The sequence below is a fragment of the Pleurodeles waltl genome, chromosome 12, assembly GCF_031143425.1.
Source record: "Pleurodeles waltl isolate 20211129_DDA chromosome 12, aPleWal1.hap1.20221129, whole genome shotgun sequence".
Taxonomy (NCBI): Eukaryota; Metazoa; Chordata; class Amphibia; order Caudata; family Salamandridae; genus Pleurodeles; species Pleurodeles waltl.
In genome coordinates this window covers 601,109,647-601,127,227 of record NC_090451.1, presented here as the reverse complement: position 1 = coordinate 601,127,227, position 17,581 = coordinate 601,109,647, and the positions used below count along the sequence as shown (strand labels likewise).

The window sequence follows — 17,581 nt, the reverse complement described above, 5'->3', positions numbered from 1 at the left end:
GAGCTTGTGAACCAGAAATGGAATGAGTGGGAAAGGAGGAAAGGGTAAGCAATTATCCCTGACCAATTCATCCACAGAGCATTGCCCTTGGAGATATGTGAGGGTACCTGGATGTGATGCTTAGGCATTATGTGGCGAAAAGATCTATTTGAGCTGAGCAGGTCTGCAAAGTCGTTGTCCGTCCCTGGGAAATACTCTGCCAGTAGGAGATTGTGATGAGCCCATTTCCATATTGTTTGTGCCAGTTCTGCTAACTGGAACGATTGTGTGTCCCCCATGTTTTTGTAGATGATATTGTACGTCCAGACAAGGACAACTTTCTGTGTGAGGTGAGGTAGGAAAGGTTTGAGGGCTAGAAATACTGCTTGAAGGTCCAGATTGTTGATGTGCATGGAACAATGTGTGTAATTCCAAAGACCATGCACAGTAATGTTTTGAAGATGTGCTCCCCAACCTGTCAAGGATGAATCCGTGGTCAGAATGAGTTGACGCACAGGGTCTCGAAAAGGCCACCCTTTTAAGCGGTTGGTGGAGTTCCACCACTGAAAAGAGTGATAAATTTGATGGTCTATCAACACTAGATCCTAAAGCCAACCCTGTGACCAAGACCACTGACGAGACAGACATTGCTGTAGCTGTCGCATGTGGAGTCTGGCATGGGGTATGATGGCAATGCAAGATGCCACTACCCCCAAGAGTCGCACAACAGTTGTGAGAGTGTGATTCAAATGAAACTAAGAAAGCAAACGCTGTAAGTTTAGTGTCCGAGCTGCACTGGGGTATGCTAACCCTAGATGTGTGTTTCGGAATGGCACCTAGATATGGTTGAATCTGGAAAGGTTGTAGATGAGATTTTACAAAATTGATTGTGAACCCTAAATTGTGATGAAGGTTTCTCTGTAATTTGTGTGTGGGACTGACAATGTTGCAACGTGCTGGCTTTGATAAGCCAGTTGTACAGTTATGGGAAGACACAAATCTTTTGTTGTCTGAGATGCACTGCAACCACTGCTAGGCATTTGGTAAATACCCTGGGACCAGTTGTGACCACAAAGGTAAGACTCTGAGAACTGATATTGTTTGCCGGCAATCACAAATAGCGGTCATAAAATCTCCCTGTTGAAAGACTGGAATAACATCCTGAAGAGTGGCCATGTGAAAATGTTCTGAAAGAGTGTATTGATTTAGGGGCCTGAGAACTAGGATGGGTCTGAGTGACACTTCCATTTTTTAAATGAGGAAATATAGCGAATATAATCCTGTTTCTTGATAATGGGGTGGCACTGGTTCTATAGCCCCTTTTGAAAGGACAGCCTGTACTTCTTCTTTGAGGAGAGTAAGGTGATCTTGAAATAACGTGTGTGTGAGGAGGGGATATTGACAGGTGTGGTTGTAAGCTTCATGCAATAACCATGTTGGATAATGAGGAGGACCCATAGGTCTGATGTTATTTGTGTTGATTGAGTATAGAAGTCCTGGAGATATCCCCCAACTGGTGTTATATAGGGACAGGGTGGGTTGAGGAAGCCAGTGTTTTGTTGTGGAATCTGAGCCTGAGGGTTGCTGTTTTTGGCCCTGCCTCTGAAATTATGACCTCTGAATGCTCCTCTGAAAGAGCCTCTGGTATAAGAACCCGAGGACTGTTTGTTTTGAGAGGTGGAAGGTTCTGATGAAGTTACTGATTTGTAACCCCTTCTATAGAATGGGAGAAAAAAACTCCAGTTTATGCCTGTGACTGAAGAGCTCCCATGGCCTTTGCAGTGTCCGTGTCCTTTTTTAGTTTTTCCAAGGTGGAATCAACTTGTGGACCAAAGAGGTGTTCTTTATAGAAGGGCATATTTAAAACTGCTTGCTGTACTTCTGGCTTAAAACCAGAGCACCTAAGCTATGCTTTCTGTGTCCCCAGGTACACTGGCATTACAGAAGTGGTCAAAGATGCTTACTTGAACCCTTCTATAATTAAGATGGTGGCACTACATGTGCACAAGCACATCTCAATGAGGTTCTCCCTCATTAATCTGGGTGTGTGGCCCCATGCAAATGAGGATCCTGCCTCTGTGTCCATGGTGTGTTATAGATTCTGAGGCAAACAAGCAGTTAGGAAATGTGCTGACTCTGCACAAGAGGTGGCACAAATACTGTGCGGTCCACTCTGTAGGGGAAAAGAGATCATAAGGACCTCCCTGCAGCAAGATGCAACCCCTCATAGAACTCACCTACATGCCGGATCTCTGCGCATCTTTCAAATATAGGGCACGTTGCCTCCTGCACAGGAAAATGCAGACCAGTAGCTTCCGACAGCCAGTCTGTCTTTCAATAATGCAGGTTGCAGGTTTGTGTCTGTGCTGGTGACATTGCATTCAGTATTATAAGGTGTATTGTGTGTGTCCTGTCTGGCTAACCCAGTTTATGGCAGGCCATAGCGCAGAGAGGGACAATGTGTCCTATAAATAAAACAACCCTAGATTTTTCTGCCATGGGCACATCTGCAGAAAGGAATCAGCGGAATGCACTACATCATGACCAGGACTTGACGAGACAAACCAGTGAATTTTTGGGTGTGGTGATTAAGCAACTGAAAAAAAAACCTCTTTTTTATGGAAAAGCATTACCTACTGTGGTGTTCAGGATAGTGCCTAGCAATTGGATAGATGTTGTGGATCGTGGATGAGATTAGACTGTGCTGATCCATACACCCAACTTAGTGAAAAGCTTTGTGGACGTCTTTCTCATTCAAAGTCTGTCAATTGACCAAGAAGTCATTTGCATACAGGAAGCCTTGCTAACATTAGTGAGGCAGAAAGGCCACCACTGGTGCTCTACACTTTGTAAATAACTGCAGCAGTGACTTGAGACCACAGGAAGTGGCCTTGAACTGATAGTGCACCAGGCTACCTCATACCTCTGGTACTAACATTGTTTGGGGTAAATGGGTATCCAGAAGCAAGCATTGTGCAAATCCACAGAAGCCATAAACACTCCATCTTTTAGCAACAACACTTCCTGCAAGGTTACCATTCTGAATGACTGCACTTTTTACATATTTAATACATTACCCAACATCCAGAATAGAGGTGAACCCACTTTATTTTCTCTATGTAAAAACGTGGAGTAGAACCCCTTTGGTGACTGGGGATGGGTTCCAGGTCCCTTTGTGAAGTGCAGACAACATGTGTGCCTGAAGGATTTCCAAATGTTGATGAAAAACCTTACTGAATGTATAAACAGTGTTTTTAATCAAACTTTACCGTATGGCCACATTTTATAAGGTCCAAGATCCACTTGTCTGCAGTTAACTCTTGTGATTGTGCATTACAGACAGAAAACCTTTAGGAGTCATTGATAAACACTTTGCTGCCTACCCTGATCAGGTTTCTTTCCTGGGTGGTTACTTTAAGTAAGAGGAGTACCATCAACAATCAGACAGTAGCGGATAGCAATGATGCTTATAGGACTGAGTTTGTGGTTATTGCTGCTGCGGAGATTCAAGAGGTTGGTAGCCACCTCTGAAAGATGAGACACTGCTGCCTCTTATTCCAAGAAAAGGTTTCTGTCCATACTAAAGGACACAGGAAAGGGACAAAACAAGGTCTTTTTTGGTATGATTGGAGGGCTTCATCAACATGTTTTCCAAATAAATGGGCTTCATCAAAGGGCATATCTAGGCTTCCGTACTTTACTTCAGTCTGAAGGGTGCCAAATGTGACCACCTCTGCCTTCTAAGAACCTCAGCAAATATCATTCAACCAGTAATGGCCATGTCTATAGCTCCATCAGTCCCAGCTGCCAATTCCTTTTCTTCCTCCCACAGAATGGCAAGAGGCTCTTTACCAGCAGTAGTAAATCTAGATATGAGGGCCATATCTAGCCACATTTGATGGTCATGGCCACAGACTAATATCATCACAGGACTGACAGTCTTAACAGATATGTAGGATAGAGACGTTTTTCAAAACTATCCATCTTTCGAACTTACCAATCTGGTGATCTGCAACAGTATAATGAATTCCTGGAAGGACATTGTCAGCCTGTATTACTACTGAAACAACTTTTAAACTGCCAATAAGACAACCTGATGTGTTGTCAGAGGCTCTATATTTTTTGTTGAGTCTGGGTACCAAGGGAAAAAAGCAGGTGTTTGCATGATTTTAATGCCGTCCTGCTATATGTGACTGATTATTGGGATTCCCTTTGCCGCTCTTCTGAGTGACTCTTTAAAATTGTATAGAACGGAGTCAGTTTCAGTGATTGTCATTGGTAAATGAATGGCTTTGATGCACCCTACTCAAACAATGAAAATTGAAAATACAAACAGCAGGTCAGTCTGCATGTAGTGTAATAGGAACATCTGTTGCTTGGGCTACATAATCATCCCAATCATCTGTCCAAAACGACTTCAGGAACAGGCTTTCTCCTGTTTGCCATCATCATTAGAGGTATCAAAGTACAATTCCTTCCAGTTGAGGCAAAATTTGCAGCACTGGTGGTGGTGTAGGAGTAGCAGACTGCCACTTTGGTTAAGGTTGTGGTAGTGGCAGCAGATGAGGTGACGGTTGAGGCAGAACTCTTTCATGTGATGAACGCTGTAGAAACCATGTGTAATAATGCTGCATTGTCAATCCTGAATCATCCATTGTGGGGCATCAGTGAGGTCTACTGGGGCCATGACCAGTGTAGAATTCTCGTAAGAAGAGCCGTAATAGTATTCGTCATAATATCTATGATAATGGAGTGCTCCTGCCCGCAGTGAGGAGGTTCTTCTTCCTCGTAATATCTGTGACAGTATTCTGGCTGGACTTGTTTATACTGATTATCATCATTGTTCTTATGGAATCTGACATGCAGCAGATAAGGGCTGGCAGCTCTCCCAAACCACCCTTCATCTTCTGGATTTGAACGTTTTACCAGAAACTAATATTGCACGTTGCTGGGCAAAGCACTTTCTGGAAGAAAAACAATTCTTTGCTGGTACTAGAGGGAAGGAGACAGCCTTTATTTTTTGAGCCGTCAACAGTGACACAACTGTGACCGATGAAGAAGCAGACTTCAACAAAGTATTGATAACTTTAACTGTCAACGGTGCTGTTGATGGTGACATCAACTGGTATGATGGAGATGGCAGGGTCTGTGGTTAATGGAGTGTTTGGTAGGATTGTTGTTGATGGTTTTGGCAGTTATTTGGCTATTTGATGCGTACCAGAGCACTACTTTGACGGACCATCTGGCATTTTGTCCGATGTTTTTCAAGGCCTTTAAGTGGGGTAGAGGTCTACAGAGATCAATGAAAGATTCCTCTCAAATAATGTGTTGTGAGGCATGGTCTGTGGAGAAATTGTCAAATTGTCTTCTTTGCACCTTATGTATATCCAAAAGATGTTCTTAGAGAAGACCCCTTTGCCAATGGCATCTAGTGACTGAGCTTCCCTCACCGGAGCCATACAAGTAAACATACTTCCATTTCTTTCAAGGTTTTTGTAAATAATGTTCAGCATATTTTGAATTTCCTTGGTTTATGTTCTGGGTAAATGCAGTTATTGTGTGGGTAATCAACAAATAATTACTTTTTACCCTCATAAGGCACACGCCTCAAAGACAGCATTCTTTTGTGTTTTAGCTTTTACCTGACTGGAAAAGGTTCTCCAGTAAATCACTAGGTTAAAGTTCCAACGGCTAGATGTGAAGATATGTCAGGAGTAGCAAGTAGGCACAAAATTCTGACCAAACAAAGTGGATTTAGAAAGGTCTCTGGACAAACTGAGGGGCCTTCCTTTCTCAGGGCGTATAGAAGAAATCAGAAGTATGGAAGTGTACTGTGGGAGTAGATATCAGTTCACTCTAAAATCAATGGCTGAGGTTTAGGTATTTGCTACTGAGGTGACCGGGCTATTAAAGGGGGTTGGTTTATCTATTGTTTTGCAGGAATTTATTTACACTGCTATTCAAATGTTACCATGGGACTTCCAAATCGACAAAGGGGAAAGATTCAAGCATGTGAATCTATGAAAGATCCATAGCTGTAGAAAGTAAAAGTGAGATTACAAGAAATCTGTAAAACTAGGAACATCTATGAAGAACTAAAACATGTCAATATTGTAAACATCAAGGTTATATTTTAGAACTATATATATAGTGAGAGTGAAAACAATGGGTATAGAGGAACAGACAAGTTAAACTACAGATGTTTATGAAGAATCTGAATAATGGCATTTTAATAAAATGGTTTTGTGCATTCCCTACTCACAATAAATTGTAGTTAAATGTGATGAGAGTAAATAAACAAATACCTGAAGCCTTACTGCTTGGGTACTTGACAAAATAGGATACCAGGCAGGGCCTTCAAAGAAGATCCTGATTTATGGACTACCAGCCTTAAACATTTATTGTTATCATGTTGGCTCAACCACTCAATACCTAATACCTGGAAGAGCTTTCTATTAAATCAAATCCACAAACCAATTTACACAGATGAACCAGGAATTCACAGATTAAAGACAGAAAGTAAAAAGTACTCCCAAGCCTTGTGCGGCAAATGGTTTAAACTTAATTGCACAGAATCAAACCAGATTTTGTAACAGTAGCTCAACCTTGTGTAATTCAACTTTGTCAGCTATGATGAGCCATAAGTATGAGAAGATAAAAAAAAACTAAATTATATGCCTGCTTAATTGGTTTCTAACAAGCGATGGCACAAGTGGGGATTCTTTTAAATGTAGGAATCTACCTAGTTGAGGTATTGCACATCCCTCCTCTCTTCGTTTATGGACCTATGTTCAAACATATGGTTCGAGTCAAGGTGGGGAATAGAACAATCTACTTGGATCAACCATAAAGTAACAATGTTCTCAAACATTGATGTTTTCTCAAACCATAATGTTTTAACTTGCTGACTTTGGACAAAGCCTTAGGTGAAATAAGAGCATTTCCCACTAACCTTTAATAGGGTGTACTCCGGTTATGTTGATATATTGTGCTTTTGGCTCAAACCCCAGTAAGCATACAGCACACTGCAGACACTAAAACTAATTGTGAAGTTAAGTAACATTAATCTCACCACCTTGAGATGTCGGTCCTGTGAAGGAAGGGTCTGGTTTCACGAGGGTCAAAGACGTATTGCTCAGAAGCACAACTACTTCAGAACTTGTTGTGAGGTCAAGATAGGGTGCAAGCAACATCTGGCATCACTCAAAAGGAAATCAGGAAATCACCATCCCTTACATAAGCGTTGAAGTTGTTATAACAAAGGGCCTTATTTAGAGGTTGGTGGTATTGTACATCTGCCAAAAAGCAGTGGATGTCCTGTCTGCTGTATCTATCTAGAGTCCCACTGACATCAATGAACCATTAATAGAGTAGATAGGACGAGCAACACTTTCGTCGGATGAGTTGCATCTGACCTACTCTAAATAATGCCCAAAGTCTTTATTGCCCAAGAATGATGTTCATCATCATAGTAAAAAGTGCAAAATTAATTCCCTCTATATTTTATGGGGCAGAGGCTTTTTGAGAGGGTTTAATTAAACATTGGATGTGGCACTGTGCATTTTACTGAACTACCTGCATCGCAGCAGAATTCCAGATCCCCAGAGAGCTTGGTTGATGGAAACAATCTCTTGCATTGGAAGTACAGTATTTGAGATGCTCATATAGCTCAAGATTAGTCAAGATGACATCAAATGGTAAAATATGGGCCCTTATAAATTTCAACGTGAGTAATTGTCTCTGTCCCTAGGCTTTCTATTTAAGTTGAATGGCACTTCATTTGGCAAAGTAAACAGATAGAGTTAAATATATCTTGTGTCTTAAAACTGCTATAAAAAGAAAGCTAAGGCATAGGAGCATTAGGAAGATAATTCAGGCTGCACATGCTGTAAGAATAAGTTACTTACCTTCGGTAACGCTTTTTCTTGTGGATACAGTAGCTACCTGTGGATTCCTCACCTTATGAATTCTCCCAATGCACCAGCATTTGATGGAAAGTTTTTCCTAGCTCTCCACGTCGACAAGGATGTCACAATTGCTCGCCTCCACACGCTACTCCGTCTGACATCATCGGAGCCACAAGGAGTCTTCGCCGGCGTGCTGATGTACGTTTCACCATTTTTTACCATGCCTTCGAGGCGAACAGGTGAATACCGACATCACAAGCACAACATATGCCAACTCAAAATATATATATATATATATATATATATATATATATATATATGGAAAATTACACTTACCCAGTGTACATCTGTTTGTGGCATGTTCCGCTGCAGATTCACATGCTATGCATATTCTGCCATCTAGTATTGGGCTCGGAGTGTTACAAGTTGTTTTTCTTCGAAGAAGGGTTTTCGAGTCACAGGCTCGGGTGGCTCCTCCTCTTCGGCTCCATTGAGCATGGGCATTGACTCCATGTTAGATTGTTTTCCCGCAGAGGGTAAGGTAGGAGTGATAGAGTATAAAGAAAAGAGATGTCCATGCAAATGGAATATATATATATATATATATATATATATATATATATATATGGAAATTGTCACTTACCCAGTGTACATCTGTTTGTGGCATGAGACGCTACAGATTCACATGCTGTGCATTATCCTGCCATCTAGTGTTGGGCTCGGAGTGTTAAAAGTTGTTTTTCTTCTAAGAAGTCTTTTCGAGTCACGAGACCGAGGGACTCCTCCCTTTCGGCTCCATTGCGCATGGGCGTCGACTCCATCTTAGATTGTTTTCCCCGCAGAGGGTGAGGTAGGAGTTGTGTATATAGTAAAAGTGCCCATGCAATGGAGTGAGTATGTATGTACATAATGTGTATAAAGAATAGTATATATTTACAAATGTACAAGTTTCATCAACTTATGACGGCTACAGGCTCCCGGGGAGGCGGGAGGGCGCATGTGAATCTGCAGCGTCTCATGCCACAAACAGATGTACACTGGGTAAGTGACATTTTCCGTTCGATGGCATGTGTAGCTGTAGATACACATGCTGTGCATAGACTAGTAAGCAGTTAGCTCCCCAAAAGCAGTGGCTTAGCCTGTAGGAGTTGAAGTTGTCTGAAATAATGTTCGTAATACAGCCTGTCCTACTGTGGCTTGTTGTGTTGTTAACACATCTACACAGTAATGTTTTGTGAATGTATGAGGCGTAGACCATGTGGCTGCCTTACAGATTTCTGTCATAGGTATATTTCCTAGAAAGGCCATTGTGGCGCCTTTCTTCCTGGTGGAGAGCGCCTTTGGCGTAATAGGCAGATCTCTTTTTGCTTTAATATAGCAAGTCTGAATACATTTCACTATCCATCTGGCAATGCCTTGTTTGGATATTGGATTTCCTGCATGAGGTTTTTGGTAGGCTACAAACAATTGTTTTGTCTTGCGAAATTGTTTTGTTCTATCAATGTAATACATTAGTGTTCTTTTGATGTCTAATTTATGTAAGGCTCTTTCGGCTACTGAGTCTGGTTGTGGAAAAAAGACTGGGAGTTCCACTGTTTGGTTCAGGTGGAACGGTGATATAACTTTTGGTAAGAACTTTGGATTTGTACGGAGAACCACTTTATGTTTATGTATTTGTATAAGGGGTTCTTGTATAGTGAATGCTTGTATTTCGCTTACTCTTCTAAGAGATGTGATAGCTATTAGGAAGGCTACTTTCCAGGTTAAGTATTGCATGTCACAAGAGTGCATGGGTTCAAATGGTGGACCCATGAGTCGTGTTAATACAATATTGAGGTTCCACGAGGGAAATGGTGGTGTTCTTGGGAGTATGATTCTTTTTAAACCCTCCATAAAGGCTTTGATGACTGGAATTATAAAGAGTGAAGTTGAATGTGTTATCTGCAAGTAGGCAGATATTGCTGTGAGATGTATTTTGATAGAAGAAAATGCTAGTTTTGATTTTTGTAAGAGTAATAAATAGCCTACAATTTTTTTTGCAGAAGCATGCAGTGGTTGGATTTGATTATTATGACAGTAATAAACAAATCTTTTCCATTTGTTTGCGTAACAATGTCTTGTAGTAGGTTTTCTAGCTTGTTTAATGACCTCCATACATTCTTGTGTAAGGTCTAAATGTCCAAATTCTAAGACTTCAGGAGCCAGATTGCTAGACTGAGCGATGCTGGATTTGGATGTCTGATCTGTTGTTTGTGTTGAGTTAACAGATCTGGTCTGTTTGGTAGTTTGATATGAGGTACTACCGATAGGTCTAGTAGTGTTGTATACCATGGCTGACGGGCCCAGGTTGGTGCTATTAATATTAGTTTGAGTTTGTTTTGACTCACTTTGTTTATTAGATAAGGAAGGAGTGGGAGAGGGGGAAAAGCGTAAGCAAATATCCCTGACTAACTCATCCATAACGCATTGCCCTTGGACTGAGGGTGTGGATACCTGGACGCAAAGTTTTGGCATTTTGCGTTTTCTTTTGTTGCGAATAGGTCTATTTGTGGTGTTCCCCAGCTTCGAAAGTAAGTTTGTAGTATCTGGGGATGAATTTCCCATTTGTGGGTTTGTTGGTGATCTCGACTGAGATTGTCGGCTAACTGGTTTTGAATCCCTGGGATGTACTGTGCTATTAGGCGAATGTGATTGTGAATCGCCCAATGCCAAATCTTTTGTGCTAAGAGACACAGTTGTGATGAGTGTGTCCCTCCCTGTATGTTTAGGTAATATATTGTTGTCATGTTGTCTGTTTTGACAAGAATGTGTTTGTGGGCTATTAGTGGTTGAAATGCTTTCAATGCTAGAAACACTGCTAACAACTCTAAATGATTTATATGCAGTTGCCTTTGTTGAACGTCCCATTGTCCCCGTATACTGTGCTGGTTGAGGTGTGCTCCCCACCCTATCATGGAAGCATCTGTTGTGATCACGTATTGAGGCACTGGGTCTTGGAATGGCCGCCCTTGTTTTATATTTATAGGATTCCACCATTGAAGCGAGGAGTGTGTTTGGCGGTCTATCAACACTAGATCTTGAAGTTGACCCTGTGCTTGTGTCCATTGTGTTGCTAGGCATTGTTGTAAGGGACGCATGTGTAGTCTTGCGTTTGGGACAATGGCTATGCATGAAGACATCATGCCTAGGATTTTCATTACAAACCTCACTTGATAGTGTTGGTTTGGTTGCATGTTTAGTATTACATTTTGGAAGGCTTGTACCCTTTGTGGAGTGGCAATCCCTTTTTGTGTGTTGATTGTTGCTCCTAAGTATTGTTGTATTTGACACGGTTGTAGATGTGATTTTTGGTAGTTTATAGAGAACCCTAGTTTGTGAAGGGTTTCTATGACATATTTTGTGTGTAGAAGACACTGTTGCTGAGTGCTGGTTTTTATTAACCAATCGTCTAAGTAAGGGAATACGTGCATGTGCTGCCTCCTGATGTGAGCAGCTACTACTGCAAGGCATTTTGTGAATACCCTTGGGGCTGTTGTTATGCCGAACGGTAACAATTTGAATTGGTAATGCACGCCTTGGATTACAAACCTCAAGTATTTCCTGTGGGAAGGATGTATGGGTATGTGGAAATAAGCATCCTTGAGATCTAATGTTGACATGTAGTCCTGTTGTTTGAGCAAGGGAATCACGTCTTGAAGTGTCACCATGTGAAAGTGATCTGATTTGATGTAAAGATTTAGTGTTCTGAGGTCCAATATGGGTCTCAGTGTTTTGTCCTTTTTTGGAATTAGGAAATACAGGGAGTAAACACCTGTTCCTTTTTGATGGTTGGGTACTAGTTCTATTGCTTCTTTTTGTAACAATGCTTGGACTTCTAGTTGTAACAGATCTAAGTGTTGTTTGGACATGTTGTGTGCTCTTGGAGGCACATCTGGTGGCCAAAGTAGGAATTCTATGCAATAACCATGTTGGATAATTGCTATTACCCACGCGTCCGTAGTTATGTGTTCCCAGTTGTGGTAATAATCTGTGAGTCTCCCCCCCACTGGTGTTGTGTGGTGGGGGTTTGTGACGTTGAAGTCACTGTTTGGTTTGTGGGGTTTTTGGGCTCTGGAATTTCCCTCTTGTTTTAGGGAACTGTCCACCCCTATATTGTCCTCGAAAACCTCCTCTCTGATATTGGCCCTGATATGTGGGTCTGACTTGTGAGGTGTAAGGCTCTGTGGTTTGGGCCCGAAACCCCCCCTCTAAAGTGCGGCTTCCTAAAAGTGCCTCTGCTCTGTGGGGAGTAGAGCGCGCCCATGGCTTTGGCCATGTCCGTGTCTTTCTTCAGTTTTTCTATCGCTGTATCCACCTCTGGCCCAAACAATTGTTGTTAGTTGAAAAGCATATTCAGCACAGCCTGCTGGATTTCTGGCTTAAATCCGGAGGTCCGTAGCCACGCGTGTCTCCGAATGGTTACCACCGTGTTTACTGTCCTGGCCGCCGTGTCTGCTGAGTCCATAGCCGACCTTATTTGGTTGTTGGAGATAGTTTGGCCCTCCTCTACAACCTGTTGGGCACGTTTGTGGAACTCTTTGGGAAGGTGTTGAATGAGATGTTGCATTTCATCCCAATGTGCCCTAGCGTATCTTGCCAGTAGAGCTTGAGAATTGGCAATTCGCCATTGATTGGCTGCCTGTGCTGCCACCCTCTTGCCTGCTGTATCGAATTTCCGACTTTCTTTGTCGGGCAGTGGTGCGTCACCAGAAGTTTGTGAGTTTGCCCTTTTCCGGGCTGCTCCTACTACCACCGAATCCGGAGTTAACTGTTGTGTGATGTACACAGGGTCAGTAGGGGGAGGCTTATATTTCTTCTCCACCCTAGGCCTGATGGCTCTGCCTTTGACTGGGTCCTGAAACACCTGTTTGGCATGTTTTAACATGCCTGGCAGCATTGGCAAGCTTTGGTATTGGCTGTGCGTAGATGACAGGGTGTTGAACAAGAAGTCATCTTCTATGGGCTCTGCATGCAATGCTACATTATGAAATGTAGCTGCTCTGGAAACCACCTGCATGTAAGCAGTACTGTCCTCAGGTGGTGAAGGTCTTGCCGGGTAGCAATCAGGACTATTGTCAGAGACTGGTGCATCATACAAATCCCATGCATCCTGGGCATCTTGGCTCATCCCTGTGTGTGTTGGTGACTGCATCATTGGGGGTGTTGCTACCGGGGACAGATGTGGCGATTGTTGTGGCGAAAACTGTGGAGGTGTTTTTTCTTTTGCCACTTTCACTTTTGGCTGCATTTCAGTCTCTTGGAATGCGAGCTTCTGTTTCATCTTTATTGGAGGGAGAGTTCTGATTTTCCCCGTGTCTTTTTGTATATGGAGCTTCCTCTGGGTATGGTCTGGTTCTCCTATGCCCAGTTCTTGTTCAAATCTGTGACCTTGCAATTGTGTGGAAAGGCCTTGTTCCTCTGTATAAGAGCTTTGCTTCGGCACCAAAATCTTTGACAGTCTTTTTTGGCTCTGAGGAAACCTTTTTGACTTTTGGGGTGCCGAACTCTCGGTGCAGAGTCTGTTCGGAGCCGGTATCTCGACCAGAGTCGGATGTCGTCGGCTGCAGGAGGCCTTTTTCGGTGCCGATGTTTGGTCACCGTGTTTTCGGGTTAAGCCATGGCCTGTTGGCGGTGGTGTCCCCTTGGCCTTCATTATTTTCGAGTGAGTTTTTGCCGGGGCTGGTTTACTCACGGTTTGCTGCGTCTTCGGCTGCTCACTCTCGGACTCGCCCGAGTCCGAATCTCGAATGGAGAATCTCTCCTCTTCTTCGACGTCGGTGTGCCCGGCCGGTGTCGACGCCATCTGAAGTCTTCGAGCTCTTCGATCCCGCAGTGTTTTCTTGGATCGAAATGCCCGACAGGCCTCGCAAGTATCCTCTTTGTGTTCGGGGGACAAACACAGATTACAGACCAAGTGTTGGTCTGTATAAGGATACTTTGAGTGGCAGTTGGGGCAGAAGCGGAAGGGGGTCCGGTCCATGAGGTTTGAAGATGGACACGGTCGGGCCAACCAGGCCCCGCCGAGGAGTGGAAGCCCCGAAGGACCGCCGGAGCTCTTCTTTCTTCGGTGTCGATGTGCTAGCACTAACCCGGTACCAAGCGCAAACAATACCGTCGAATTTTCCGATGGATAACTATCTTTTCCGAACCGAAATTCTGAGCGAAGAGGAACACATCCGAACCCGATGGCGGAAAGAAAACAATCTAAGATGGAGTCGACGCCCATGCGCAATGGAGCCGAAAGGGAGGAGTCCCTCGGACTCGTGACTCGAAAAGACTTCTTCGAAGAAAAACAACTTGTAACACTCCGAGCCCAACACTAGATGGCAGGATAATGCACAGCACGTGTATCTGCAGCTACACATGCCATCGAACATATATATATATATATATATATATATATATATATACACATACGTACAAATGAATGTTTAACTTGAACGGCTACAGGCTCCCGGGGAGATGGGAGGGTGTATGTGAATCTGCAGCGGAACATGCCACGAACAGATGTACACTGGGTAAGTGACATTTCCGTTCGATGCATGTGTAGCTGCAGATACACATGCTATGCATAGATTATAAAGCAGTTTTGCCTCCCATAAGAGGTGGGCAGCCTGTAGGAGTTGAAGTTGTTTGAAATAGTGTTCTTAGTACAGCCTGTCCTACTGTGGCTTGTTGTGTTGCTAACACATCTACACAGTAATGCTTGGTAAATGTATGGGGTGTTGACCAAGTGGCTGCTTTACAGATTTCTGCCATTGGTATGTTCCCTAAGAAAGCCATTGTAGCCCTTTTTTCCTGGTGGAATGTGCTTTAGGTGTTACTATTAGCTGCCTGTTAGCTTTGAGGTAACATGTTTGGATACATTTTACTATCCATCTAGCTAGTCCTTGCTTTGAGATAGGGTTACCAGTATGTGGTTTCTGAACGCCACAAATAACTGTTTGGTTTTCCTAAATGATTTAAGGCCATATGTACGAACACTTTTTCCCATAGACACAGAATGGGTAAAAACCTTTGCTACATCTGGCCCTTCCTTAGTTCTATCAATATAATACATTATAGCTCTTTTAATGTTTAATGTATGCAGGGCTCTTTCTGCTACAGAGTCTGGCTGTGGAAAGAAGACTTGCAGTTCCACTGTTTGACTGATATGAAACGGTGATATCACCTTTTGTAGAAATTTTGGGTTTGTTCGAAGTACAACTTTATGTTTGTGTACTTGTATGAACGGTTCTTGAATAGTGAAAGCTTGGATTTCACTAACTCTTCTTAATGAAGTAATTGCAACTAAGAATGCAACTTTCCATGTTAGGTACTATATCTGACATGAATGTATAGGTTCAAATGGTGGACCCATGAGTCGTGTGTACTATGTTTAGATCCCACGAAGGCACTGGAGGTGTTCTCGGTGGAATGATGCGTTTAAATCCTTCCATGAAGGCTTTGATAACAGGGACCCTAAATAGAGAGGTGTGTTGTATATTTTGCAAATATGTCGAAATTGCAGTGAGATGTATTTTGATGGATGAGAAGGCTAAATTTGCTTTTTGCAGAAAAAGCAAGTAACTTACAATGTCTTGTATTGACGCTGAAAGAGGGGCAATCTGTTTAGATTGACAGTAAAACACAAACCTTTTCCATTTGTTTACATAACACTGCCTGGTAGTGGGCTTTCTTGCTGGTTTAATTACTTCCATACATTCTGTTGAAAGGTGTATGTAAGGAAATGCCTCCTTGGCATGGTTACCCCTGACTTTTTGCCTTTGCTGATGCTAAGTTATGACTTGAAAGTGTGATGGGACCCTGCTAACCAGGCCCCAGCACTGGTTAGCAGACCCTGTGCCTGCGACCATTGCTTTGCAAGGCACTGTTGTAAAGGCCGCATGTTTAATCTTGCATTTAGGACAATGGCGTTGCATGATGCCATCATGCCCAACAGTTTTATTACAAATTTGACAGTGTACTGTTGGCTTGACTGAATTTGTGCTAATACATTGCAGAATGCTTGCACTCTTTGTGGACTTGGGCTTGCAAGTGCTGTTTGTGTATTTAGTGTAGCTCCTAAATACTGTTGAATTTGGGCAGGTTGTAGGTGGGATTTTTGGTAGTTTATGGAGAACCCTAGAGTGTGTAGGGTTTGTATTACATAATGTGTATGGTTTTGACACTGTGTATGACTGTTGGATTTTATTAGCCAATCGTCGAGATATGGGAAGACATGAATGTGTTGTCTTCTTAAGTAGGTGGCTACTACTGCTAGGCATTTTGTAAATACTCTGGGAGCTGTTGTTATCCCGAAGGGTAACACTTTGAACTGGTAATGTTTTCCCTGAATTACAAACCTGAGATATATTCTGTGTGCTGGATGGATGGGTATGTGAAAATCCTTGAGGTCTAATGTTGCCATGAAATCTTGCTGTTGTAGCCGTGGGATTACATCCTGTAATGTTACCATGTGAAAGTGTTCTGACAGGATGTAAAGATTGAGAGTTCTGAGATCTAATATTGGTCTCAAGGTTCCGTCTTTTTTGGAAATAAGGAAGTACAGAGAGTAAACTCCTGTTCCTATCTGATCTTGTGGTACAAGCTCTATGGCTTGTTTGAGTAATAGTGATTGTACTTCTTGCAACATTGAGATATGTTGGGAGGAGAGTTTGTGTGGTTTTGGAGGTATATTTGGGGGAATTTGTGCCAATTCTATGCAATAACCATTGCGGATAATAGACAATACCCAGTTGTCTGTTGTAATGGGTAGCCAATTGTTGTGGAACGTTTGCAGTCTTCCCCCCACAGGTGAGGTGTGATTTGGGAAGAGATGGAGAAAGTCACTGTTTTGGCTGTGAGGCTTGTTTTGCTGGCTGATATTTTCCCCTACCTCTGGGGAATTGGCCTCTATAATTTCCTCTAAACCCACCTCGTTAGTATCGAGGCTGGTAAGTTGACTTGGATTGTGAGGTGGATGCCTCAGATGTTTGCGCTCTAAAACCACCCCTGTATTGAGGTTTCCGAAAGGATCCTCTATATTGCGTGGTATACAGAGCACCCATGGCTTTAGCGGTGTCTGAGTCTTTTTTCATCTTTTCAATGCCCGTATCAACTTCAGGGCCAAAAAGCTGTTTTTCATTGAACGGCATATTAAGGACAGCCTGTTGAATTTCAGGCTTAAACCCTGACGACCGAAGCCATGCGTGTCTGCGAATAGTAACAGCAGTATTGATTGTCCTAGCTGCTGTATCTGCTGAATCTAGGGCTGATCTAATTTGGTTATTAGTAATTAGCCTGCCCTTCCACGACTATTTGTTGTGCCCTTCTTTGTTAGTCTTTGGGGAGATGTTGAATGATATCTTTCATCTCGTCCCAGTGGGCTCTATCATACCTAGCCAATAGCGCTTGGGAGTTGGCTATCCTCCATTGATTGGCTGCTTGCGATGCTACTCTTTTGCCAGCAGCATCAAATTTCCTGCTCTCCTTGTCCGGTGGTGGTGCATCACCAGATGACTGAGAGTTGGCCCTCTTCCTAGCTGCACTTACAACTACAGAATCAGGAGGCAGTTGTGTAATGAATGCCAGATCAGAGGGAGGTGGTTTGTACTTTTTCTCCACTCTGGGAGTAATTATCTTGGCTTTGACTGGCTCTTAAAATATCTGATGTA

The 17,581-nt window shown here is 42.8% G+C and overlaps 1 protein-coding gene across 5 annotated transcripts in view; it reads right to left on the bottom strand.

Annotated features, from left to right (window-relative positions):
* The window catches only part of USP21 (ubiquitin specific peptidase 21), a 409,008-nt gene that overhangs the window by 83,588 nt on the left and 307,839 nt on the right, over nt 1-17,581 (bottom strand). The gene's annotated exons all lie outside the window — the stretch shown is intronic.